Below are 27,362 nucleotides of genomic sequence, written 5' to 3' on the forward strand. Positions count from 1 at the left end.
AACCATCCCAATGTGTTGAAAGAATAGTAAATATGGCAGGCGACCAGCTTGGCTTAACGGTGAAATCCTAGCGGATCTTAAGCATAAAAAAGAAGCTTACAAGAAGTGGAAGATTGGACAAATGACCAGGGATGAGTATAAAAACATTGCTCGGGTATGCAGGAGTGAAATCAGGAAGGCCAAATAACACCTGGAGTTGCAGCTAGCAAGAGATGTTAAGAGTAACAAGAAGGGTTTCTTCAGGTATGCTGGCAACAAGAAGAAAGTCAAGGAAAGTGTGGGCCCCTTACTGAATGAGGGAGGCAACCTAGTGACGGAGGATGTGGAAAAAGCTAATGTACTCAATGCTTTTTTTGCCTCTGTCTTCACGAACAAGGTCAGCTCCCAGACTGCTGCGCTGGGCATCACAACATGGGGAATAGATGGCCAGCCCTCTGTGGAGAAAGAGGTGGTTAGGGACTATTTAGAAAAGCTGGACGTGCACAAGTCCATGGGGCCGGACGAGTTGCATCCGAGAGTGCTAAAGGAACTGGCGGCTGTGATTGCAGAGCCATTGGCCATCTTTGAAAACTGGCCATTGGCCATTGGCCATCTTTGAAAACTCGTGGCGAATGGGGGAAGTCCCGGATGACTGGAAAAAGGCTAATGTAGTGCCAATCTTTAAAAAAGGGAAGAAGGAGGATCCTGGGAACTACAGGCCAGTCAGCGTCACTTCAGTCCCTGGAAAAATCATGGAGCAGGTCCTTAAAGAATCAATCTGAAGCACTTACATGAGAGGAAAGTGATCAGGAACAGTCAGCATGGATTCACCAAGGGAAGGTCATGCCTGACTAATCTAATCGCCTTCTATGATGAGATTACTGGTTCTGTGGATGAAGGGAAAGCAGGGGATGTATAGTATCTTGACTTTAGCAAAGCTTTTGACATGGTCTCCCACAGTATGCTTGTCAGCAAGTTAAAGAAGTATGGACTGGATGAATGCACTATAAGGTGGGTAGAAAGTTGGCTAGATTGTCGGGCTCAATGGGTAGTGATCAATGGCTTCATGTCTAGTTGGCAGCCGGTGTCAAGTGGAGTGCCCCAGGGGTCGGTCCTGGGGCCGGTTTTGTTCAATATCTTCATAAATGATCTGGAGGATGGTGTGGATTGCACTCTCAGCAAATTTGCAGATGATACTAAACTGGGAGGAGTGGTAGATACGCTGGAGGGCAGGGATAGGATCCAGAGGGACCTAGACAAATTGGAGGATTGGGCCAAAAGAAATCTGATGAGGTTCAATAAGGATAAGTGCAGGGTTCTGCACTTATGACAGAAGAACCCAATGCACAGCTACCGACTAGGGAACGAATGGCTAGGCAGCAGTTTTGCGGAAAAGGACCTAGGGGTGACAGTGGACGAGAAGCTGGATATGAGTCAACAGTGTGCCCTTGTTGCCAAGAAGGCCAATGGCATTTTGGGATGTATAAGTAGGGGCATAGCGAGCAGATCGAGGGACGTGATCGTCCCCCTCTATTCGACGTTGATGAGGCCTCATCTGGAGTCCTATGTCCAGTTTTGGGCCCCACACTACAAGAAGGATGTGGATAAATTGGAAAGAGTCCAGCGAAGGGCAACAAAAATGATTAGGGGTCTGGAACACATGACTTATGAGGAGAGGCTGAGGGAACTGGGATTGTTTAGTCTGTGGAAGAGAAGAATGAGGGGGGATTTGATAGCTGCTTTCAACTACCTGAGAGGTGGTTCCAGAGAGGATGGTTCTAGACTATTCTCAGTGGTGGAAGAGGACAGGACAAGGAGTAATGGTCTCAAGTTGCAGTGGGGGAGGTTTAGGTTGGATATTAGGAAATCTTTTTCACTAGGAGGGTGGTGAAACACTGGAATGCATTGCCTAGGGAGGTGGTGGAATCTCCTTCCTTAGAAGTTTTTAAGGTCAGGCTTGACAAAGCCCTGGCTGGGATGATTTAATTGGGGATGGGTCCTGCTTTTGAGCAGGGGGTTGGACTAGATGACCTCCTGAGGTCCCTTCCAACCCTAATATTCTATGATTCTATGATTCTATGATTTTAGGGAAACTTTCCCCAAAACTTCAGCTGGAGGCAGACACCCGACCTGGGAAATTTCACCCCAAATGGTTAGTTTGGCAAAGTTATAGGCAACTGAAAACAGGCTCTTAAAATGGAAAGTGTCGGGCAGCCCTGACTGGTAGCCTCTCTACCACCCTCGCTTATAATGCGACAGAGAGAAAAGATATAGAGATCGAGACAGAGCTGATAGGGATAGCTAGAGACAGGGATTATAGATGGGACATGGCTGGATAGCTGGACAGGGCACAGTACATACAAAGATCTAACTAGTTAGTTCACGGTTTATACCACACCCATTCTCATGCTCTCCAGATAGTGACAGCGTCACACAAATATGCCCGTGAGATCATCTTCCTCACTGGGACAATCGTGCAGATGCTGACAAGTCAACTGACACAAAGTCTCACATGGGCAGGGTCCTTGCTAGGATTGTTTCCAGCTGTCAGTGGTGGCTGGTTTCTTCTTAGCTACGTGGAGGGCAGGATTTTAATTCAAGGTGAGTTTGACACATTAGAGAATTGGTCCAAAATGAATGAGAAAAAATTCCATAAAGACAAGAGCCAAGTGCTGCATTTGGAGGGAAAAATCAAATGCATGGCTACAAACTGGGGAGCAACTGGTTAGGGGGTCATACGGCTGGAAAGGATCTGGGGTTCCAGTGGGTCACAAATTGAATTTGAGTCAAGAGTGTGATGCAGTTGCAAAATCCCCTAATGTCATTCTGGGCTGTGTTAACAGGAGAGTCGTATGTGAGACACAGGAGATGTTTGTCCCGCTCTACTCGGCAGTGGGGAGGCCTCAGCTGGAGTGTTGTGTCGAATTCTGGGTGCTGCACTTTAAGGAGAAGTGGACGAATTGGAGAGAGTCCAGAGGAGAGCAACAAAAATTATCAGAGCTTTAGAAAACCTGACCTACGAGGAAAGATTGAAAGAACCTAGAGACAAGGAGGCTGAGGCAGGACATAAGAATAGGCTTCAAATATGTGCTAGGTTGTTATAAAAGGACGGAGATGGAACAGTCTCCATAGGCAGCACAAGAAGGCACCGGCTTAGCTGGCAGTGTGGGAAATTTATGTTGAACATTAGGAAAAGCTTTCTAGCCGTAAGGTTCTCCTCTCCCTGCCCTCCACGTGAAGCATTTTTGTCTGGGGCTAGTGTGCATCAGCTCCCCGAAACCACCTGCTTCTGGTCCGACAAGCACTGCCTGCCCGGGCCCCGCAGGCCGTATCTGGGTTAGGATTCGGCATCCACTGACCCCTGCATCCTCCAAGTGTCCCCCTGGAGCGTCCAGCCCCGATCCACTGGACAGGCACAGAAGTACCAGGTGTGCTGTCCCACAGGGAGGCTACACAGTAGCTGGAACAACTCCAGCTCAGAACCCACGCTGTGCTTCACGGTAGCACAGCACGGAGCTACAGATGTAGAGAAAGCAAGACGATGGCCGTGTCTACACGACCAAATGAAGTCGACCTAACTTATGTTGGCCTAGAGTCACCGCAGTAATTGCTTCGCTTGTGCCTGGATAGACTTTGCTCCTTGTGCCGGCGATGCGCATCCTCACAGCGTCTGTATCGATTGAACTGACAGTGCAGGGCATTGTGGGAAGGCTCACAACAGTGGATCGCAAGCAACGCAGCATCTACACTGACAGTGCGTCGGCCTAACTACATCGACCGTGACTGTATGGAGGAGGGGGAGATTGTGACAGGTTGGGTCACAGAGACCCTCTTGGGACTGTCACCTGAGGTGCTGAGACTACCTCCGAGCCCGTTTTCCCTGTTACACCTTGGGACTTCTGAACCCTGCCCTGTTGAGCCAGACACGCTGGCGTGCTGCAAACACAGACCCAGGGCTGAACCACATCCCCCAAAACTGCAGGCTTTAACTGAAAACCACTAAGCAGGTACTCCTGTCTCCAGCCCCCAGATACCCAGTTCCCAATGGGATCCAACCCCCAAATTAATCAGTTTTACCCTGTATAAAGCTTATACAGGGTAAACTCATAAATTGTCCACCCTCTATAACACTGATAGAGAGATCTGCCCAGCTGTTTGCTCCCCCGGGTATTAATTACTTACTCTGGGTTAATTAATAAGCAAAAGTGTTTTTATTAAATATAAAAAGTAGGATTTAAGTAGTTCCAAGTAAGAACAGACAAAACAAAGTAAGTCACCAAGTAAAATAAAGCAAATACGCAAGTCTAAGCCAATACATTTAAGAAACTGATCATAGATGAATTCTCACCCTGGAGATGTTCCGATAAGTTTTTTTCACAGACTGGACTCCATCCAGCAATCACTCACACCCCCCGTGGTTACTGTCCTTTGTTCCAATTTCTTTCAGGCATCTCCTTGGGGTGGAGAGTCCGTCTCTTGAGCCAGCTGCAGACCAAATGGAGGGGCTTCCAAGGCCCTTTATATTCTCTCTCTTGTGGGCCTTTGTTCTTCTTTGCAAAGTCACAGCAAGAAGATGGGGTTTGTAGCCACCTGGGCAAGTCACATGTCACCAGGGGAGCCAGTTGTGCAGCCCGGGAATAGCCGATGGGCCAGCCCAGCGGCAGTCTGGGTAACTGAGAGGCAGCAGAGCAAAGGAGCAGCTGGATTCAGCCTTAGCTCACAGTGTCTGGTGCGGGAGGAGCTGCGGGAGAGCCGTTGCACGTACTACAGCGGGAGCAGAGGAACTCACAGCAGCCGAGCGACTGGTGACGCCTCCCTGTCCTAGCTGCGGGAACCACTATCACAGGGCAGGGGGTAGAGCCCCAGTGCTGCCAACAGACCAGAGACCCTGACTTTCCTGACCTCCTGGAACCCCAAACTGTGGACAAGGAAGTTGGGGAGACATGAGGGGAGGTGAGGGTGGGGGGCAGAACAAACTGTGTTCAGGGTCCCATTTGTTTGGGACTGTGACTGATGCAGCCTGAGGTACACAGCGGTGGAAGGCCTTAAACCGTAAATATACGTCCCCAGTTCAACCCGGCCCTTCCCTTTTCTCTCCTGCCCCCAGCAAAGTTCATCCCTTCAAACCTCAGCGCTGGCAAGTGGGTGCAGACTTGCCTGGCAAAGGCGCCCAGAGTGGCTACAGCTTCCCAGACAAGAGTGAGAACAATCGACACCTTCCCGCCTGGCCCGGCCCCGCATTTACAGTCAGGACCAGCCGCAGGCCTGCATATGGACAAAGGAAAAAGCACCCAGGGAAAAACTCTGAATCAGGACTCTTGGGGCTGAGCTGAAGTGGATGCCCTGGACCTGAGCAGTCTGAGCCTGTATAAGAGAAGAAAAAGGGGCCCAAGATGGGATCTGTCATGGTCGCAGGTGATGCTCTGCCCGTAGGAGGGTCCCATGAGAGGTGGGTACCAGCCCCTCTTCCCTGGCCAGCCAGGCCACCGGCATCGGGATCCCTTATTAGACAGGAAAGGAGCTGGGTAATACAGGCAGGCTAGCATTGAAGTTTATGTTTGTCAGTAACCTGGTGTTTCCAGCCCTTCTCTTGGACTCTTTTGAGTCTCTGTCTCCAGCTCTGTGAAATAAACCTCCGTTTGGTTTTACTGTGGCCACGTCTAAGTGTCGGGTGTGAAGGAGAGCGTGGAACTGAGGCAACGCCCATCACCTGTGGGGGGCGCCGCTGGGAGTCAGCGGATCGTGGGGCACTGCAGGTGTCCAGAGGATGAGAGATGGGGCACGTTAGTGCAGCAGAGAGGGGTGTGTGGCAGGGGAAAGCGCAGGGCTTGGGGAGCCCAGAGCGGAGAGTAAGTGCTGTCAGTATCTGGGAGTTAACGGTGAATTTCCCCCAACTGGCCCCAGGCACGTCTCTCCCACACTGTGAGCAGGGGATAGTGGTTCACCCTGGACACCTTGGGTAAACCCGCAGTGTCACAGGCAGATCCCACCTCTCCGAGCGATGGGCTCAGGCTCTCTGCAGACTCAGGCAGTGACGCTGTGTCAGTTACACTGGGTGCAGTTCACACCTCTCTGAGCTGCGGTTTTGTGCTCTCTGCAGACACAGGCAGACATTCCTGCTCTGATTGCCCTTGAAGGAGAAAAAGGAGCAGGATACTGGTCAAGTGATCAGTGAACTGGAGCAGTTTCGTACCCAATAGCAGGGAAAAGCCCAAAAAAGGAAATGCTCCTGGAGCCCTCTACAGCTGTCAGCTTCAGAACAACCTCTCGTGACAGCAAGGTCCTCACTGAGAAAACCGCCGTGTGACTCTGCAGCTGTCACCCAGCCACTGCACGCCAGCATCCGCTCAGTGCTGGTTGTACGTCCCCTGAGAAACATTGCAACGGGGCAGGGCTTTTTGAGGGCTTTGCTTGCTCTCTAGTTTTGCAGCCAGTATGAATTCTGCTAACCCGCTTGTTTCTCGGAAAGAGCAGTTCCCACACTGCTTTCGGTTTCCACCTGCGGGAGACAGGAAACAGACGCGGCGGAGGGTGTCACAGCCAGCTACTGATAAACAACATCTAAACCTGACAGCTCTCACCGATGGCTCTGCAGCTCTTCCTAGTGTGATCGCTGCCCTCTGGCCTCGATGCCTGGGATCCACAGCGAAGACATTGGGATGTTGAGAAGTGAGATGCCCTTAGCGGGGATCAGAGTTAGCACCACGTTCTGGATTGGGGCCAGCTTGCTCCCCTCTCAGAGCTGATGCGCCAGGCTCTCTGCAAACCCAGGGGAGTTTAAGGAGTGGTCCAGCCTGCATTGAAAGCACATTAAACACAGGGAGACACGATTCCCTGGCGTCGCCCTGGGGTAACAGTCCCATGCAGAGCGAGCCAGGGAGCTCAGTGTGGGGCATCCGGACCAGCGGCAGATGAAGCCAGAATGAGTTGTTAGCCCTTCCCTGCCCAGACGTCATTGCCAGCGTGTCCCTAAGGAGCGCCAGGTCGGCAGAGCTGCTCTGAGAATCCCACTCTGGGCAGGGACCCTTCATTCCTCGGCTCCCCCCACGGGCCCTTTGGCCGGCTCTGGTGGAAACGCATGTGCTGTAATGGGCACTGGAAGTGCTGGAGTTGTGACTCCCCTGGACCTAAACAGTTTGGCCAGAGCCCTAGCGGAGAGAAAGCTCCTCGTCAGCTCGACACCTTCAGGGAGTCACCACTACTTCTCCCTCCGGAGACCACACCCCAGCAGCTGCCTCTTCTCAGAAACGTGGGATTTCTGGAACTGAAACAAAAACCCTCAGCAAATATTCAACTCTCCCAGTGCTGAGTAACAGTCACCCAGCTCCCGGGGCGGAGATGCAGCCACTTCTGGGGCAGGGCAGGTGGGGTGCAGCCATGAATAATGTTGCACAGGGATGGCTCACCCAGCACTGAGCTGCAGCCACCTCTCGGATAGAGCAGCTGGGGAACAGCCGCACATAACACCACACCGTGAGGGCTCACAACTGTGAAAATGTAAATCAGTAAAAACTGAGAGAAAATATAGATTCATAGATATTAAGGTGAGAAGGGACCATTCTGATCATCTAGTCTGACCTCCTGCACAACGCAGGCCAAAGAATCTCACCCACCCACTCCTACAAAAAATCTCTCACCTATGTCTGAGCTATTGAAGTCCTCAAATCGTGGTTTAAAGACTTCAAGGAGCAGAGAATCCTCCAGCAAGTGACCCGTGCCCCATGCTACAGAGGAAGGTGAAAAACCTCCAGGGCTTCTTCCAATCTGCCCTGGAGGAAAATTCCTTCCCGACCCCAAATATAGCGATCAGCTGAACCCTGAGCACATGGGCAAGATTCACCAGCCAGATACCCAGGAAAGAATTTTCTGTAGTAACTCAGATCCCACCTCATCTAACATCCCATCGCAGGCCATTGGGCCTATTTACCATGAATATTTAAAGATCAATTAATTACCAAAATCATGTTATCCCATCATACCATCTCCTCCATACACTTATTGAGTTTAATCTTAAAGCCAGATAGGTCTTTTGCCCCCACTGCTTCCCTTGGGAGGCTATTCCAGAACTTCACTTCTCTGATGGTTAGAAACCTTCATCTAATTTCAAGTCTAAACTTCCCAATGACCAGATTATATTAATTAAAATATGCTTCAAAATCCATCAGAATTATAAGACAAGTAAAAATTGGATTCTGCCAAACTGTGCCAGGCCTTGCCACGGCGGCTTTTCCCAACAGACACGTGCCGGGACGTCGACTCGTCGTTCCAACGGTCACTGTTTTCTGATACGTTCGGGAGGCAAATGTCACAGTCTGGAAAAATCCCGGTTTCCAGTCCAGAAACCACTTGGATGGGAAATTTCTGCCCCGCCCCCTCACTGCCTGTTTTGCAGCTCATCTGAGCTTGGAGCCGGGCAGTGAGGACAGGTGCAAGGTGCTGTGAGTAGCGCCTTGTTTGGGGGTCTCCAGTGGGTGGTTCCAGCTGTGTAAGGAGTTCTGGGGGTGTCACCAATTTCCCCTTCCCCAGGTCAACCCCCGATACACCAGTGCTGAGGGGAGAGGCCCTGGGCAAGAGTCCAGGGAATGTGCTCAGGCTCGGCCCATGTGCCAAACTTAGTGAGGGTTTTAGCTGTCCCTGTCCCAAAAGAAAGGGGAAGGATTGAAGAGAAAGTACCAATGGGGAGAGGCCAAAGCTCCCACTCAGCCTGATTGACAGGGCAGGCGGGCCAATGAGGGAGTCAGGAGCCCAGAGGCCTGTTCTCTGTGTGAGCTGGAGCTGCCTGAGCCAGAAGAGGGCAGAGTTAAGGGGAAAGCAGCAGCCTGAGCTGGGCTGGAGGCTGAGCTGTGGCTGTGCAGAGCCGGGAGCTGGGACAGCGGAGACCAGGGATACAGGGTCGACCTGCAGGAGGAGCCGTGGGGCCAGAGTCGGGATACCGGACGCTGGCCGTGCCCCATGTAACACTGCAGCTGAGCCTGGTGAGTGGCTGGGGAGAGCGGGGTGGTGGGGGGCTGGGCAGGGAGACGTCGCCTGATGAGGGGCCTCACTGGCCATACTCGGAGGACATGAACTCACCAGGCGGACCAATGCTGGGGAGAAGGGTTCCTGCCCCCCTAGAGCCTGAGGGCATAGGTGCCGAATTTCTAATCTGCCAAGGGGGGCTCTGCCCATGCCCCACCCCCACTCCACCCCTTCCCCCAATGTCCCATCCCTGCCCTGCTTTTTCCCACTCCTGCTCTGCCCCTGCCCCTTCTTCCTGCCCCCTCCCCTGAGTGCGCTGGGCCCTCGTGCCTCCCCCCAGTGCCACGGAACAGCTGATCCGTGGCAGGGGGAGCTGCTGGGAGGCAGGAGGAGCTGGGAGGAGGGAGAGGAGCTGATGGGGGGCTGCCGGCGGGTGCCTAAGCCTGAGGGCGTGTGGGCGCCACCAGAGCAAAGGTCTGACCCGTGGTAAGACTGCAGTGCAACCAGGGCCTGGGCAGGAGGCCTGGGACATGTGAGGAGCAGACTGTGAACTTTCCTTCCAGCCCCATAGATGGTTGTTTCTAGTCTCCCGGGGCCCTTTGGGTGGGGCCCCTTGTTCCTTGAACTGTGCCCATTTTCCCCTCTGGGTCAAGGGAACTGGTGCCAGGACTCAGATCCATTCGCCGTCCAGTGCTACTGGGGGCCTGCAGAACCAAACCGGTCTAGGGAGCCGCCCCAAGAGCCCGGCCTCGCTCATGGCTCCGGGTGACAAAACTAGAGAGTGAAAGTGGAACTGAGCAGACAGCGGCCAGCCGGGCTCTGTGCAGAGCCAGACACGCAGAGAGCCAGGGAGGTGGTGGGGGACACCCAGAGACAACCGGAGAAATTGAATTAACCGCAGGGTCTGCGCTGGAGTCTGCTCACCAGGGTGAGCTACAGGGCAAGAGGGAGCCCAGGGCTGGGCTAGGTGGGGGCTGCGGGTCGGGAGTGAGGGGCACTGGCAGGGCTGGGGGGGGCAGGGCTGGGCTCACAGGGGGCTAGGGGTCGGGAGTGAGGGGCACCGGCAGAGCTGGGGGGCAGGGCTGGGCTAACAGGGGGCTGCAGGTCGGGAGTGAGGGGCACCGGCAGAGCTGGGGTGGGGGGGCAGGGCTGGGCTAGCAGAGGCTGTGGGTCAGACATCAGGGGCACTGGCATGGTTTGCTCTGGCCAGATGCCATTTATCCAGAAGCCCCAGTGCCCTGTAAGCAGGGGTGGGGGGCGGATTCAGGAGGCCCAAAACAGCCCCCCTCTAATAAGAACTGGACCAACTGCAGCTGGCGTTTCCGAGGCCCCTTGGCCGGCTCGTACAATCTCACCCCACAGCTGAACCCACATCCTGGCGGGTCGGGTGCTTCTAGCGGGCTGAACTGGGAGGTTGGGGGGCAGCAATGGCTGTATCATTCCCTGAACTCCCAGGGCCCCCAGGAATCCCAAAACCCCAGAAGCAGAGAGACACTTGCCAGCCCTGCCCCAAAATGGGAGTGGCCAGCGCACAACAGCCGAATGGAAACTTACCCAGCCAAGTGGTGAAAACTAACAATAGAGCCCAGGAGTCCTGGCTCCCAGCCCCTCTGCGGTAGCATCTTAGCCCCGGTGTTCCCATGTGCTAGCTCTTGACCCAGTGGATCTCCCCAGGCCTGTGGGGTCAGGGGGATGGAGCAACTCTGGGAGGACGTCACCTGCTCCATCTGCTGGAACGTGTTCAGCGACCCCGTCTCCATCGAGTGCGGCCACAACTTCTGCCGGGGCTGCCTCTCGACTCACTGGAGCCAGATCTCAGCCCAGGGGCACCGCTGCCCGGAGTGCCGGGCTCCCTTCTCCAGGGACAGGATGATCCCAGACACACGTGTCAGAAACCTGGTGGAGAAAATCACCAAGCCTCAGCAGGAAGAGCCGGAGCCGGTGAGACCAGACGGGCCGGATAAGGGGAAAAGGAGCTTTCTCTTGTAGGGGATTCTGGGCCCAATCCAGCCCCAGGGCAGGGACTGCCTGGCTCAGGGGAGCAGGGAATGGGACATAGGGCCTGTCCCCTTTAGAGGGAGCCAGTCCTGATCTGGCCCCAGAGTGGGGACTGGCTGGCTCAGGGGATGGGGAAGGGGACACACAGACTCAGACTTGTAGGCCAGAAGGGACCATCATGATCATCTAGTCTGACCTCCTGCAAGCTGCAGGGCACAGAACCTCACTCATCCTCTCCTGTAATAGACCCAGAACCTCTGGCTAGTCACTGACATCATCCAGTCGTGGTTAAAGGACTTCAAGTTACAGAGACTCCACCATTTATACTAGATCAAACCTGCAAATGACCCGTGCCCCATGCTGCAGAGAAAGGCGAAACCCCCCCAGGTCTCTGCCAGTCTGAGCTGGGGGAAATTCCTTCCCAACCTCAACTATGACGATCAGTTAGACCCTCAGCATGTGGGCAAGACCCACCAGCCGGACACCTGGGTGTCTCTAGTAACACAGAGCCCTTCCCATCTAGTGTCCCATCACCGCCCGTTGTGGGATATTTGCTACTGGCACTCGCATTTGGGCTACATGCCATGGTAGGCAGTCTCATCAGACCATCCCCTCCATAAACTTACCAAACTCAGTCGAGAAGCCTCCAGAGCCGGGTGGCTGGAGAGCGGCGGCTGCTGGCCAGGATCCCAGCTCTGAAGGCAGAGCCACCGCCAGCAGCAGTGCAGAATAAGGGTGGCCTGGTACGGTATTTCCACCCCTACTTCCACGCTGCTGCTGGCGGGATGCCGCCTTCAGAGCTGGGATCCCAGCCACCAGCCGCCACTCTCCAGCCGCCCGGGTCTGGAGGCAGTGCAGAATTAAGGGTGGCAATACTGTGACCCACCGAAAATAACCTTGAGACCCCGCTCCTCCCCCTGCAACTCCCTTTTGGGTTGGGACTCCCAATTTGGGAAATGCTGTTTTGCCCATGAAATCTATATAGTTTAGGGTAAAAGCACACAAAATAACAGATTTCCCAGGTGAAGACCAGATTTCACCATCTGGGAGGCATTTTTCATGGCTGTGAATTTGGTAGGACCCTAGATATTACCCCTCACTTTTGCAGATTAATTAGAAATCCTTGCTATTGGACTTGCAATTTCATGTGCTAATTTCTTTAATATTCGAGGATGGAGATGATCCTGGCCCCCTAGTTTGCTCCCATTAAGTTGTTTGAGTCTGGTTTCCATTTCAGCCAATTCAGTGACAATTTCTACTCCCGTATTCTTGTTCTCATTAGCTGTCTGGCCACAAGCTTCTCCTTATGCTTCTTAAAAACTGAGGCCATGCCCATATCTTTAGGTGTTGGCCCATGCAGCCTGTATCTTTTATCTCCACCCCATCCTCAGCTCTTAGCAGTCCCATTTCTTCTTTCCTTGTTTTCTTTTTTCTTTATGAGGCTAAAGAACTTTTTTCTGTTGGTTTTAATTTTTTTGCAAGTTCAAATTCTGCTTGGCCTTTGGCAGTTCTCATTTTATCCCGACATGGATTCCTCCCAGTTTCCATTCCTCAGAGGCTTTCTGCTTTCTCTTAATCACCTCTTTGAAATCCTGGTTCACCCAGTTTGCTCAGCAACCCTTCCCTATGGGCTTTTTCCTGGATGCAGACTCCAGAGAGTTCCTGCATCTTTGACAAACCCCATCCACATCCAGATCCTTCAGCTTTGCAGGCCAGGTCACTTCCCTGCCTAATTCCCTTATTTTTTTGCAGCTTGCCCTTTTGAAATCCAGGATCCCCAGCTGCCGACCTGTTTTGGTTTATCCTTCCATTTAGTTAAACGGAATTAGCTCATGGCCACTTGAACCAAGGCTGTCCTCTACAGCCAGTTCTTTAGTGCGGTCCTCGCTACGTACCAATACCAAATCTAAACTGGCATCACCTCTTGTTGCTTTGGTCACTGATGAAAAAATATCTCAGCTGTCTCACCTCCAGGATTATCTGGGCCCTGCCATGATGAGCAGCACTTCTCCAATCTCTGTCCAGAAAATTAAAGTGTCCCATGATCACACAATTCCCAGTGGTATTTATTTCATTTAAGCTATGAAAGGGGTCTCTATCCATATCCAAACCGAATCCTGGAGGTCTGTAGCAGACCCAAGACACTCTCCCAGGGGAGCCCCTGGTACCTTTCTTCCCCACAGTGATCTTGACCCAAAAAGATTCTGTTTCACCCATTTCATCCCTTCTCATTTCTTTCCACTCCAGCTCGTCATTAACACACAACGCTACTCTGCAACCTCTGCCTTTTGTCTTTCTTCCCTGTACCCCGGTCATGGCTGCTATTGCACCATGTGTCTGGTTTCCTGTCCCACACCCGTAGTTTTTGTTCCTTCCCTTTTGTCACCCGGGCTCATCGCGTTGCTGGGCAGACACCTCACTGCTTCCACTTGGCTTTGCTGCCGGTATCGGCCACCTGACTCTCAGCGTCGGTGCTCTTGGCACTATCGTTCCTCTTCTCATCTCTTCTCCTGCCCTCTGTCGTTCCTTTCTCCGTTGCTCCTACTCTCTCCTCCTGCCTCCCGCTCGGTGTGAGAATCATTCCTGGAGGTTCCATGAGCATCTCCCAGAGTTCCTAGTTTAAAGCCCTTTTCATCAGCTGTGCCAACCTCCACCCCGGAAGTGTATCCCCCACCCTGTTCAGGTGGCTTCCGTCCCAGGAGACCAGTCCTCTGTCCGTGAACGCCTCCCCGTGACCGAACATCCCCACGCCCACCTTAGCCCCATTGCCTGAGCCACCTGTTGATCATCAGCGTCTTGTCTCACCTTCGCTCTCCTCCAGGGACAGGTAGAATCCCACTGAAGATCCCCTCCAGGGAGTGCTGCCCCTGATCCAGCCCCAGGGCAGGGGACTGGCTGGCTCAGGGGGTAGAATGGGGCACAGGGCTCTGATCCAGCAGGGAGCAGGGGACTGGCTGGCTCAGGGGTGGGGTCGCAGATCTGACCCTGCTCTCTCCCTGCAGCAGGGGCCGGGGGCTCAGCCGGAGCCGGGCCACCCGGTGCAGCTGGTGCGTCTGGACGAGGAAGAGAACCTGATCCTGGACAAGAAGGCCCTGAGCCGCTGCCTGGAGCAGGGTGGGGCAGGGGACGCCCCCGTCTGCGTGGTGTCCATCGTCGGGAGGCAGCGCCGGGGCAAATCCTTCCTGCTGAACTACCTGCTGCGCCGGCTCCGGAGCCCGGTGGGTGTGAACGGGAACAGGAGTGAGATGGGGTGTGAGCGGCCCCATCCTGCCTCCTGCTGGAGGGCTCAGAGTTGCACACGTGTGTGTGAGTACACACACCTCATTGCATGTCGGTCAGCCTGTCTGCCTGGTACTCTGTCTGGTAATATTGTCTGTCTGTCTGTCTATCTGTCTGAACCCGAGCAAGTCTGTCTTTCTGTCTGTGTGTCTGTCTGGAATGCAGCGTGTCTCTGTGTCTCTGACTGTTTATCTGTCAGAATCTGAGCACGCCCATCGCCCTGTGTTCCTCCCCGCCCCACCCTAGTAAATTAACCCCCAGCCCCTTCCCAGGGCTTACAGTCTGGAGTGTGCGGGGACCAGTCACTCTTCTCCCCCACCCTGCACTGACCCCTCTCCCTGCATGTTCCTTTCCGGCAGGACGCGAGGGACGGGTCGTGGATGGGCCGGGAGGATGAGATCCTGGAGGGGTTCGAGTGGCGCGCGGACGAGGAGCGAGTCACCAACGGGGTGTGGGCATGGAGTCAGCCCATCTGGGTCCCCACCCCAGGCGGGAAGGTGAGTGGGGGCACTGGAGGTGCATAGGAAAGGGGGAAGGAGACATGGGGATGCTGGGAGAAGGGAAATGGGGGAAAGGGCTGGGAACAAAGGCAATGGGGAAATAGGGAAGGATGGAGACATGGGGAAGGAGGCCCCAGGGGAATCTGATGGAGTCATAACGGGGGGGAATGGAGAGGAGCAAGAGGAGGGAGCTAACACTGGGGTGGGCAAAAATGAGATGCCAGGGGCCATGGGGGCAGAGCAGGGGGCAGACTCTGGGGGCGGAGGGGCCGTGGGTGGCTGAACAAAGCCGGAAACTGACCTGGGGCTCTCCCTCTTGGCCCCCAGGTGGCCGTGCTGCTGGTCGACACCGAGGGCTCCATGGGCATTGAAAGGAAGAAGGAGACCAGCATCAAACTCTCCGCCTTTTCCATGCTGCTCAGCTCCTACCAGGTTGGGGGTCCCCGGGGGGGCGCTGTGCTGCAGAGCACAGTCTGGGGGCTCCGCAGGGGACATTTCCCCCAGCAGTCCGGGCTGGCCCCAATGTCTCACTGGGGCACTAGGGGGCGCTGTACTGCAGGGAGCGGGGCAGGGGCTCAGTAGGGGGCGCTCTCCCCTGGCAGGCAGGGCCGGCCCCGATGCCCCCTGCGGCACTAGGGGGCGCTGTGCTCGGGGCGGGTGACGTGGCTGGGAAGGGGCCTGGGGCGGCCGTCCCTGCTCGTTGCTGTAGCTCTGTCTGTCTCCTGGCTATCTGCAGATACTGAATATTTCGAATGAGGTGAACGACGCGGATCTTGAATACCTGGAGGTGAGGCCAGGCAGCCTGACACAGAACGTGGCTGGGCCAGGTTCTCCCATTAGCCCCACAGGGTTATTATCCCTCCCCATAGCTCCTGTGGGGAAACTGAGGCCCAGATAAAGAAACCGACTCTCCCATGGTCACGTGGGATTCTGGATTCAGCACTGTCACCACACAGCCCAGCCCGGGTCTCTGCTCCCAGGTGTCTGGCACGGGCCCCTGGGTCAAAGTTAGGACCCCGCCCTCCCCTCCAGCCCAGCTCCGCTGTCGGTGGGAAGTCTGCTGGGGCCAAGACCTTGGGCGGTTGCTCTGCCCCCTGATCTGCTCTGCTCTTACCCAGCCCCAGCCCCGCCGGGTCGAGCCCCTGGCCGTCACACCCTTAGTGACATCTCTGCCACCTGCGACATACTGCGTGTCCTGCCCCTTTACTGCACCCCAGGGGGGATTCTCTGTGCGGGGGAGGGGTTGGCTCTGGGAGGGCTTTTATCTGTCCACACAGCCCTGGGTCCAGTGGGGGGCAGAAACCTGGTTAACGTGGAGCTAGATCAGTCCAGGGAGAGCTCGAGTAATCGCCACGTGGCCGAGATTGTTGGAGGCGTGAGCAGAGCCGTGGTGTCACCCCCGGGGCTGGGCAAACAGTGCTGGTGGCGTCTGTCAGCCGGAGGCAATGGGGCTCTGTGGGTTGGAGGGTTCATCTCAGGAACCCCTCAGGGAAAAGACCTCACATTGGGCTCACTGACCCCCCCCACCGCCACGGGGTGCCCTGGAGTGAAGGAGGGAACCCTGGAACAAGACTGGCTCCTCTGTGGGGCATAGGATCCCACAGCCGCCCCCACCACCCTCTTGGCCGGGGGCATCCCACTTCTCTTTCCACCCCGTGGAAAATATCTCCATCTCTCTCCAGCTTCGTTTTGCACTCGCTGGGCCTCGCTCTCTGCGATGGGCGGAGGGAGCGGCTCAGATGGGGATGGGGGGCAGCGATCAGGCCCCTTTCTGTTCACCTGCAGGATGACCCCGCAGTGTAAATGCCTCCCATGCCCCAGACTCGTCCCCCACCCCTCTTCTCTTTGCTCTACAGATGTTTGTGCGTGTGGCCGAAGAGGTGGGAAAAGCGTACGGACTGGAGCCCATTCAGGTGAGACGGCTTCCGCCATCATCACCCGCCCTGCCCCATGTATCCCCACACGGCACCCCCTCCCCTGCGGGCATTGGGATAGGGACGTTATGGGTAACTCCGCTGCTGCGGCTGACAATACTTATAGACACAGCACCACCCCGTATTCACCGTGAGGGGGCCTCCGTCATGCCGCTGGCCAAGATCTGTGAGAACAGCAACCTGCCTTTGTACGCAGGCCTCTTCAGCTCCCTGCCAGCCCCCCTGTCTTGTAGACGCCCTTCAGGGTCATTTCCGCCACTGCAGGACATGACAGTGCAATCGCCTCGGTGCAACGAGTGGTCAGCGATGACCGTCATTAATCACTGACCCCACCATTGGTCCACCACATTTCGAGCTGCCAAGGCACCTGGGCTGGTTCCTAACAGGACAGGGCAATTGTGCAGCCCGTCTCTTCAGATGGGGTTTCTCTGATGACCAGGGATGTAGCTGTGGTCAACTTCAGCCTATGTCGCATATCCTTGACGAGTGCCCACGGACTTCGAGGGTGGGCTACTGGCTCTGCACCTGGCTGATGACTATGCTGTCAGATGGCTGGGGACTTTGAGCATATGCTGAAGACCTCTCCCCCACTCCACAGCCTGCTCCAGCCCCATGCACTCCCTGCCCCATTCCCTCGGGGCTGAGGTCTTCCCTCCAGACATCAACCTTCTCCCCAACCCAGCGTCCCCCCACCCCCAGAGACCCTCACTTCCCTCCTGTCTCCCCTGCAGCATCTAGACCTGCTGGTGCGGGATTGGAGCAGCTCCCTGGTCCTTGGAGCCGAGGGTGGGGAGCAGCATCTGAGACATGTCCAACAGGTGACTGTGGGACTCAGAAAATGGAGGAATGGGACATGGGGCCTTTCCCCTCGAAGGGATGATGGCTCCAGTGTTTCCAACCTGGGGGAGGTGGGACCGCAGGGAGGTTGTGTGAAGGGTGGTGGGGGGGGTCCCAAGTGCAGGGCTGGAGTTAGGGTGTGGCAAGCAGAATATTTGTCCAGGGCCCTGCACCATAGGGGACCCTGCAAAGCTAAATTACTTGCTTCAGCCCTGGATGTCCGGGCCTCAGGCATCGGCTTCAGCCCCTGGCGGTCGGAGCTGAAGCTGAAGTCCGAGTTTAAGGTGGAAGTCACCATTTTTTTCAAGTACAGGGGTTTAGATTGTCTTTTAAGGCCAAAGGGAGTCACCAGCACAACAAGGCCGAGAAACACTGGGCATGAGTTTAGCCGCTGACGTCTCCAAAGAATCCATCCGCACGGAGCAACCTCCAGCCGGGGGCTGCAGATGCAAAGCTGGACTTTCCCTGCAATTGCTGCTCCAGGCCGGGCACCTGTCGCTGCCCTACACTCAATGAGCCCAGACAGCGTGGAGGAGGAAGCAGCTTGATTGCAAAGGGGAGAGGAGAAAAACCAGGCCAGGGGGAGTGAAAGGAGCAGGGTGGGACAAGGAGTCTGCAGAGACTGGGACCTGGGGTGGGGAGACAGGGGCTTGGAGCGGGGAGACTGGGACTGACGGACACTCCTTTCGCTTCCTGCCATCCCCTGCCTTGTTCACTGCCCCCCTTCCAACATCTACAACAAATGAGGCCGGGCCCCTCCAGACCCTCTCTGACTGCCTGGCAGGTCTGGCTAATGTTAACACAGGTGTTTGTGTGTCAATGTAACCATTGCCCCTGTCTCGGCAGAAGCTGGAGGCGAGGTCCCCTTGCAAACACCCCAAGGCCCTGGAAGCGCTGAAGAGAAGCAGCAGCCGCTGTTACCTGATGCCCTCCCCTGGCAAGCGGATCACAATGGGGAGCGAGGGAAGGCTGAGAGGTAACGGACCCAGGACAGCGGCTCTAAGCCCCCTGCCCTGTGCAGAGCAATGTGACTGGGGCACTGATCATGCCCGTGCGTGGCAGGTAGAGAGAAGGGGGATCAGACAGGCCCTGTATTCCCCCACCATCGTCCATCTCTCTCCCCTTTGCAGACATGGATGATGATTTCCGGGGGAGCCTGAGGGACTACGTCACCGCCCTGGTGAGCTCGGCTGGTCAACACATCTGGATGGACCAGCATGGGGAGATGCTCACTGGGACACAGCTCGCTGCCAAGATAAAGGTGGGGACTGGCCAGCTGTGCTGGAGGGAGCAGGAAGGGGATGCTCTCTCCTGCAGTCAGTGATGACCCCAATACCCCCTATTCCCCAGCTGCCCCACCCCAGAGGTGGTTGCATCTCAGCTCCAGGTGAGCTGTCCCCATGTTCCCAGCCTTTCTAAGCCCTGTGGAGTCTGTGACGTGATGATTTCTTTTGGTTCCTTTGCAGAATTTATCTGATGTGATGAAGAACCATTGCTCTGGCTTCTCCTCTCCCTGTCAGGTACCGTCTCTGTCTCTGAGCTGATCATGGGGTGTCTCCCCTCACCCGTCCACGTCAGGGTTGGGGCAATGTTGGGATCTGGGTCCATGCTGCGGGAGGTGACTGGGAAAGAGTCTGGATGAAATCTTATTTTCTTGGACTCCAGGGTAGAAGAATTTCACTAGCCTGGAGAGCTGCTGGTACTGGAGTGTTCATCCCACCTACAGACACGTCTCCAATCCTTGAGACCCATAGCACCAAACCCTGTTTTTCCCCAGGCAGCTCCTGTTGGTGTTTAAATGAGAGGAGTTTTTTAGAGCAGGTCTGAAAATGGGGGTGTTTTTCCTGCAGAAAACTTGGAGTTTCCAGCAAAACCCCAAAATATCTCTTGTGTGGAAAGGCCATTGCCACAGCTCTTGGGAATTGTAGGTCTTGTGCCTCACGCTCTCCATTCTCCTCTACGGGTTGGGCACCTGGTGGAACTACTCATCCCATGATGCACTGCAGGTACCAGACACCATCACTCCCCTCCGCAAGAGATAATCATTCTCCTCTGTGGGTTGGTCTTGCAGCTTGCACCGCACCTCCCATGAGACCAGCCCACAGAGGAGAATGGGAGGTTAAGGCAACCAAACTACATCTCCCACCAAGCGCCATGGTATCCTTTCCTGGTGAGGGTGCAGTGTATCAAAGCTGCAGGGCACCATGGGAGGTGTAGACTGACCTGAGTGCTGGGGGTAGAGAGGAGATTCAGGCATCTCATGAACCACAACGCATCAGCATCTCCTCTCCTGGTGCATGTATCATGGCCCTGGTGCATCATGGGAGGCACATGCAGTGGCAGGGGAAGGGGGCAGGACAAGGTGGATTCAGGGGCTCTGTTCGCTGGCCTCTCTGGGGAGTCGGGGGTAACCACGGCACAGCGTGCTCCAGCCATGCCCCCAGCCCACCCCCTGTGCTGGGGCCGGCAGCACGGACCTTTCCACCCGGCCTCATGGGGCCTCTGGTGAGCTGGGAATCGGGCCGGCTGAGCAGAACTTCTGCCCTGGCTCCTTCGGTCTGATCTGCCAGCCGGGCAGCGTCCCAGCACAGCCCTCACCGAGCCCTCCACGTCCGAGTCACGCCACCTTCCCCCGCAGCCGGGCAGGACCCAGGGTAGACAGACCCTTTGACATCGTCTGTCAAGTTCTCTTGGGCGTCAGCCTCAGATGGGCTGCGATAGGAGCTACGTGAAGATAATCAGATGTGGGAGCTTCTCTGCCTGGGAGGAGGAGACCGGCCCAGCTAGAACAGAATAACTACTCCACAATAGCCAGTCCACAACAGCTGCACAGCAGAGACTGTTCCAGAGTCCACAAGAAGATTTAACCCAGCCCCCACCCCCAAAGGAGAGCTGAGATTCACCTGGCTCCTGGAAATCAATAAAAAAACCTGAAATCCCACCAGACCTACGAGAACGGCTGTCAGTGATGCTCTCTCGGGCATGTGCCTCAGGCTGAGCCTGGCTGGGACAGGGGTTTTCAAAGTCCTCGGCTCCAGGAAAGTGCCACAAGGGCAAAGTGCAGGTCGGAGCAAGGAAGGGAGCCGAGGCTGGGCTGCTGCGGGGATCGAATTGAAAAGTGGTGGCACCAGCAGCCCCAAGCAGCTTCCACACGGGCTGGCGATCTCGCTTTGTTCCATGAGGTTGCTGCGGTGGAAGGGGCAGCCCCTAGGTGGAGTCGGGGCCCCATAAACTGCGGCTCACCCCAGCCTTGTCCTCCCGGCACAGATGGCCATCACCTTCCGCAACCAGAGAGTCCTGGACAGGGCCCGTGCAGACCACGCTGTGTTTCTGAAGGAGAAGGTGAGTCCAGGGGTGTCGCTGTGCCCCCAGCCAGGGGAACCCCAGGGAAACATCCCAGCCAACCCCGTGGGTTATGGGCTTTGTGGCAGGAGAGGAGACCTCATATTCACTTTCAAGGGGCTGCGGAGACGGGAGACTGCAACCCCGGCACAGCAGTGGCCTGGATCTCGGTCAGGAGGGTGGAGGAAGTTGCTGTGCTGTAGCCAGAGGGTCTGTTGGTGAGACGGGGTCACACACCCGCCCCTTCTAGCCCCTTGCACCCCACTATTGTCCCCTCCTCTCTGGCCCAACGCAGGACGGCCTGTCCCGGTGCATGGACGACTGTCTGACGGTGGATCCGAGCGCAATGGCGCATCAGTTCATGGAGCAGCGCAGGGCACTGCTGGAGCGGTGCCGGAAGGAGGTGAGGGAGCTGAAGGAGGAGACGCTGCTGACGGCCCTAGAGGCGGAGCTGACTTGGGAGGCCGAGACCTTCCTGGAGACCTACCGAAGGCGCTATCAGCATCACACGAACCAGAGAGCCCTGGCCAGGGCCCGCGCAGCCCACGCTGAGTTTCTGAAGGAGAAGGTGAATCTGGGGCAGGAGGGCTCTGCCTCCCACCCGGGGAACCTCAGGGAACCATCCTGGGCAGCCCCCCGGGCTGTGGGCTTTGGGGATGAGGTGGGAGTTCAGATTTCCAGCTCCCAGGGTGGCTGAAGAGATGAGAGACTCCAATCCCAAACCTTGGGGGGGGGAACTCAGTTTTGGGGGTTCTGGGCAGCACCTGGCATGATGGCAGCCCCGATCTCAGTCCAGAGAACTGTGCCTCACCCAACATAATGGGGGCCCAGTCTCAGTCATGGGGAGAGGGGTGTGCAGCACCTCGCACACCTGGGGCCCCGATCTGACTTGGGGGGTTGGTCTGTGTAGCAGCTGGCATGACGGGGGGTCCAATTTGAGTTGTGGGATCCTGGCACGATGGCAGCCCTGATCTCAGTTGGAGGGTGTTTGTACAACAAGGCCCCCATCTTGGTCGGGTTCTGTCACGGAGTCCCCGGGCGATGCTCGGGAACTGCTCCCTATGCAGCCAGGCAAGACTCTGGGGAAGTCTCCTCTCGGGGAGCAGCCTGTCTTCAGGACACACAGCTCACACAGCTTCCACCTTCCTGGGTCTGACCTCAGAGCATTCAGCACCCTCTCTGCCCCTCCGTGAGCTTCCAACAGCGAGTCCCCCCATGCCGGGTCCTGGGGAAGCCAGGGGGACCTGCCCCCACAACTCCGCAGTCAGATGTGACTCTCAGCCAGCCAGGAAAACAGAGGGTTTATTAGATGACAGGAACATGGTCTAACACGGAGCTTGTAGGTGCAGAGAACGGGACCCCTCAGCCGGGTCCATTCTGGGGGGCAGTGAGCCAGACATCCCCATCTGCACTTCACTGCATGTCCCCAGCCAGCCCCAAACTGAAACTCCCTCCAGCCCCTCCTCCTCTGGGCTTTGTTCCTTTCCCGGGCCAGGAGGTCACCTGATTCCTTTGTTCTCCAACCCTTCAGCTCTCACCTTGCAGGGGGGAAGGGCCCAGGCCATCAGGTGCCAGGAAACAGGGTGTTGGCCATTCTCTGTGTCCAGGCCCCTGCACACACCTGCCCTCTAGGGCTCTGCAATGATCATACACCCTTATCCCGCCACCTAGAGACTTAAGAACTGCATGGGGGAAACTGAGGCACCCCCACACTATTCAGAGGAAACATTAAGAACAGTCCCACTTCGTCACATCTCTCCCCCCTTCGAGATCGAACTGAGCGGGGTCACTTTAGCCGGTGACCTGGGGAAGTTCGAAGCCACCAACATTCCAGTGGATGCCCCAGCATCTCTCCCATTCCTTGGTGGGAGTTACACCAGGCCCTTCCAGTTTCATGCTCTCCCTTAGGTTGCGGTGGTCAATAGTACTCTCATGCCGCATGTGCGAAGGTTTATGTGGTCCTTTTGCCACCCCAAAACTCCCGGGCATCAAACTGGGATCGGGTCTTCTCCCAGTGCTCCAGTCTGGAGGCCTGCAATTCGGGCTCTCTTGGTTAAGAGCCCCCATCTTGACCTGGGCCACATTCACAACAGAAAATTTCTGGCTGTTAGGAACTGAAACTTTCTTGATTAAATCACGTTCACCCCCTTCAGTGGCAGTAAACTGCTTGCAAAGACTCCATGAGGATTCCTTTCCCTAGGGCTTTTCTATGCAACAATTCACCCTTCACAGAAATTCTGCCCTTACCCTCTTCACCTAGGGCTTGCTCTAGAGGAACACTTTCCTGAGCAACAACAGACTCTTTCTGGGTCTCCCTTACATCCAGAATTACCTCTGGCCCATCCGGCGGATTCCTACACAATCCTCTTTCAGGCAAACTTACTGACTCCCTAGATAAAAGGTCAGAAGCATTCTCCTTCCCTTTGCCACACATAAGTTCAGGAATCTTTTCCTTCTTGCTACAGGTTTCCACACCCTCCGTAGGTAACACAGTCAAATAATCTTTCTGCTCTCCTTGTGCCCTGGCTAGGACCTCACCCTGATTAGACAGAGTTGCTGCACCCTTTCCCAGCCACACACTAGCAACGGGCAAAATACAAGCACCAGAATTGTCTGGGCTCTGGGATTTTACATAGACACTAACTGGATGCGACCTAGTTACAGGGCCATTCTCCCGAGCAGACACAAACTTAGGACCCTTCCCTTCCTGGGCTTTAGCTGAATCCAGAACCAGCTCTGAGACAACTGCACGACCCTCAACCATCACAGGCTGAAAGGCCCCTTCTGTCTGCTCCACAGACGAAGAAGAGCCGGACACACTTTCTCCTTTCCCAGACACACAGCTTGGGATCTCATTCCCCTTGTCCCAGCACACAAGGCTGGTCACAGACAACTGCTTGGAGACCAGGGTAGCTCCCTCCACAGGCAAGTCAATACCCCTGACAGACACAGACACGTTTCCTTCCCTGTCCCAATTCTCCACCCAGCTAACAGGTTAGGTCCAGGGACTCTCATCTTCCACTCTCCTCGCCTTCCCACCCTGCTGACTAGACACAGCCATCAGCTCACAAGGCTGCCTAGGCTCATCCAGGCTCCTTACCAAGCACCTTGCCACTCCCCACAGATCCCCTGCCCTGCCTGTGTCTCCCCCACTCAGCTGGGGTCTCAGCTCCCACTGTGCTCAGCACTGCCCTTGCTGTCCCAGTGGGGGTAGGCAGGGAGCTCGCTGCTTTCCTCACTGCATCAGAGCCAGCCTGAGCCCCCTATCCGGTGTGCAAGACGGCGGGGAGCATCTCTCTGTCCCATCCAGCCCCAGGGGTCTGGTTACAGGCAGGCAGGTAGCCTGAGCCTAGCAGCTCCTCCCCACTGCCAACCAGGTCATCTGCATTTTCACTGACCATTTCCCTCTCCGCCGATTGGTTCCCTGGATTCAAATTCAAAACCTTGGCAGTTACTGGAGCAGGGCCTAGATCCTGTCCAAAGAGACACAGTCACCCCACAACAGGGTCTCGCAGCTCGTATCCTGGAGAACCCAAACGACCAGCCAGCCCCACCCCTCCTGGGTCTGCACAGGGATCTGGGCCATAGGCAGGGCGAGGGGCTTCGTCCCTGGGACCCTCACCCAGCTCACACAGCCCCTCAGCATCTGAAGCTGCACCACCCGGGGCCTGACAACAGTTCTCTCTGTCCCAGGATCTCGCCACCCCAGGAATGTCTCCCCATTGACCATCACCTTCCGCTCCCGGTGGTCAAGGGGCCTGGCCCCAGGAAACTCCACACAGACATATAGGTTGGGGTCAGGAGTGGGAGCCTGTCCACCGCCCCACCCATCTGGCTGACAGAGTCTATGGCCTTGGGACCCAGCAAGGGAGCTAGACACCGGGGCTTTTCCGCAGGGTCCCCCTGGTTCAAATCGCCAGCCTGCTCAAAGACAGTGAGGTGGGCATCCACATCCCCTCACCTCCTTAACCAGGGGCAGCAATTTAGTCTCGAGGCTCCCTGTGGAACTGGCCCCCCGGGGTCTATCCCCACTCACCCCTGGGGGGTCCCCTAGGCCTCTCCGCTCCCCCACCGCCAGTTCATGCTGCTGCTGCTTCTGCAGCTCTTTCTCGGGCTCTCGCTGTCTCTCACAGTCCTCTTGCTCTCTCGGACTCAGCTCCAATCCCGTCCATCTCGATCCCCCGGTGGGGAACCCGATCGTGAAGACCCTCGTCTGGTTGGGGACTGGAGTCTTGGGGATGCCGGCTACCACTCCAGCTGCTCCCAGATCCTGCTATAGCCCCATTTGGGGTCAGGAATCTGTTCCTTAGAGCGGTCATCCTCCTCCAGCTGCACGATGAACTGTGCTTTGGTGAACTTTCCAATGCGCGACCCTCTCTTTCTGCACAGGGTTACAATGTCCTTCTTAAGGAGACGGTGACAGGCCCTCACTCCGCTCTTCCCAAGTTGTTGTGGACTCACAGGCCTGTGTACTCTCAGCTCCCCACGGTTTCCAGGGAGAACCCCTAGTGTGCCAGCCCTTCTCGAGGTCACCCCCTCTTTGCCAGGGTCGAGCTGCAGACTCCTCCGCCCCTTGGAGTGCTCACTGCAATCCCCTGGGGAACCCTGTTACTGCAAAAGTCCTTCTCTCTCCCCGGGCCAAGCTGCAGGCTCCTCCGCCCCCGAGACTGCTCACTGCAGTCCCTAGGGGGACCCCATTACTGCACAGTCCTTCACGCTGGTCACACACTCCCAGGGGTTAACCGCCCCCCGAAACCGCTCCTCTCTGAGCCTTCAGCAGGCCTGGTCCTCGTCAATCCCCCTTCGTTTTACTGCTCCCCAGTCACTTACTGCAGAAAGCGCCATCCACGGGGTGCAGTACATCCCACCGCTGCCACCAGTTGTCACGGAGTCCCTGCGCAATGCTCTGGAACTGCTCCCTATGAAGCCAGTCAGGACTCTGGGGCAGTCGCCTTTCTGTGAGCAGCCTGTCTTCAGGACACACAGCTCACACAGCTTCCACCTTCCTGGGTCTGACCTCAGAGCATTCAGCATCCTCTCTGCCCCTCCGTGAGCTTCCCACAGCGAGTCCCCCCATGCCGGGTCCTGGGGAAGCCAGAGGGTCCTGCCCCCGCAATTCCACAGTCAGACGTGACTCTCAGCCAGCCAGTAAAACAGAAGGTTTATTAGATGACAGGAACATGGTCTAACACAAAGCTTGTAGGTGCAGAGAACGGGACCCCTCAGCCGGGTCCATTCTGGGGGGCAGTGAGCCAGACATCCCCATCTGCACTTCACTGCATGTCCCCAGCCAGCCCCAAACTGAAACTCCCTCCAGCCCCCTCTTCCTCTGGGCTTTGTCCCTTTCCCAGACCAGGAGGGCACCTGATTCCTTTGTTCTCCAACCCTTCAGCTCTCACCTTGCAGGGGGGAAGGGCCCAGGCCATCAGTGGCCAGGAAACAGGGTGTCGGCCATTCTCTGTGTCCAGACCCCTGCACACACCTGCCCTCTAGGGCTCTGCAATGATCATACACCCTTACCCCACCGCCTAGATACTTAAGAACTGCCTAGTGGAAACTGAGGCACCCCCACACTATTCAGAGGAAACATTAAGAACAGTCCCACTTCATCACAGGGTCTAAGCAGCACTTGCCACGTCTAAAACTCTTGGCTGTCTCCTCTCCCTGCTACTGCAGGACACCGATTCCAGGAACCCACTTAAATGCCTGAAGGTGAGGCCGGGCAAGGTGGCCAAGCAGTTCGCAGAGCGGCGTGGGGACTTGCTGGGGCAGTGCCTGAGAGACATGCTGCCGAAGAAAGAGGCCCTGGGGACGGAGCTGGAGAAGAAGCTGACGCAGAAGAAAGAAGCTCAGCTGCAGCAGCTGGAGAAGGAGCTGATGTGGGAGGCCGAGACCTTCCTGGAGACCTACAGGAAGCGCTTCAGGACATTTGCCATGACAGTTGCCATGCCTTGGCATGGGGTGGCTGGTCCTGGCACTGGTGCGTGGAGCTGCTGCGGCGGGAATTGCCACTAGTGCCATTAAAGGGGAGGAGGAGGACGGCACTGAGGAGCTGTCTGATACGGCCCCCCTGATCTGAACAGTGCCCCCCCGACCCTATCTGCGGTTGATGAATACAGTGACAGGGCTATAGCGTGGCCCAGACATGTCAACCACAAACCACTCCACAGCGGGGCAGCCATCGCCCACAGATTCTAAGAGGGGACATTGATCCAACCCGCTCCTGAAAACTTCCAATGACTGTGTGACACCCAGGCCCATCGGTACCTGCTGGTAGCGGGTTCAGTGCCCTGTGTCAGCAACTCCTAACAGGCCGGACAAACTCGCTGCACCTAACACACCGCTGTCATGGTATTTATCCACAAATAGTGTCTTGTAATGCTTCAAATGCATCCCAGGAGCACACGGTATTGATATCTGTGTGAAATGTAGGCCCTGTCATGAGGTGAGGAGCTACGCGCATATGTGCATATGGAAAACACGTTTTCAAGTCTGAATAAAGGCAGGGTCAGCAGACAAGTTTCTGCCAGATGTA

At 56.1% G+C, this 27,362-nt stretch overlaps 1 pseudogene; it reads left to right on the plus strand.

Moving 5' to 3' along the window:
* The first annotated feature begins 8,894 nt into the window (after window positions 1–8,894).
* LOC140912306 (RING finger protein 112-like) lies at window positions 8,895–27,362 on the plus strand (annotated as a pseudogene).

Source organism: Lepidochelys kempii, chromosome 6 (genome assembly GCF_965140265.1).
Source record: "Lepidochelys kempii isolate rLepKem1 chromosome 6, rLepKem1.hap2, whole genome shotgun sequence".
Taxonomy (NCBI): Eukaryota; Metazoa; Chordata; order Testudines; family Cheloniidae; genus Lepidochelys; species Lepidochelys kempii.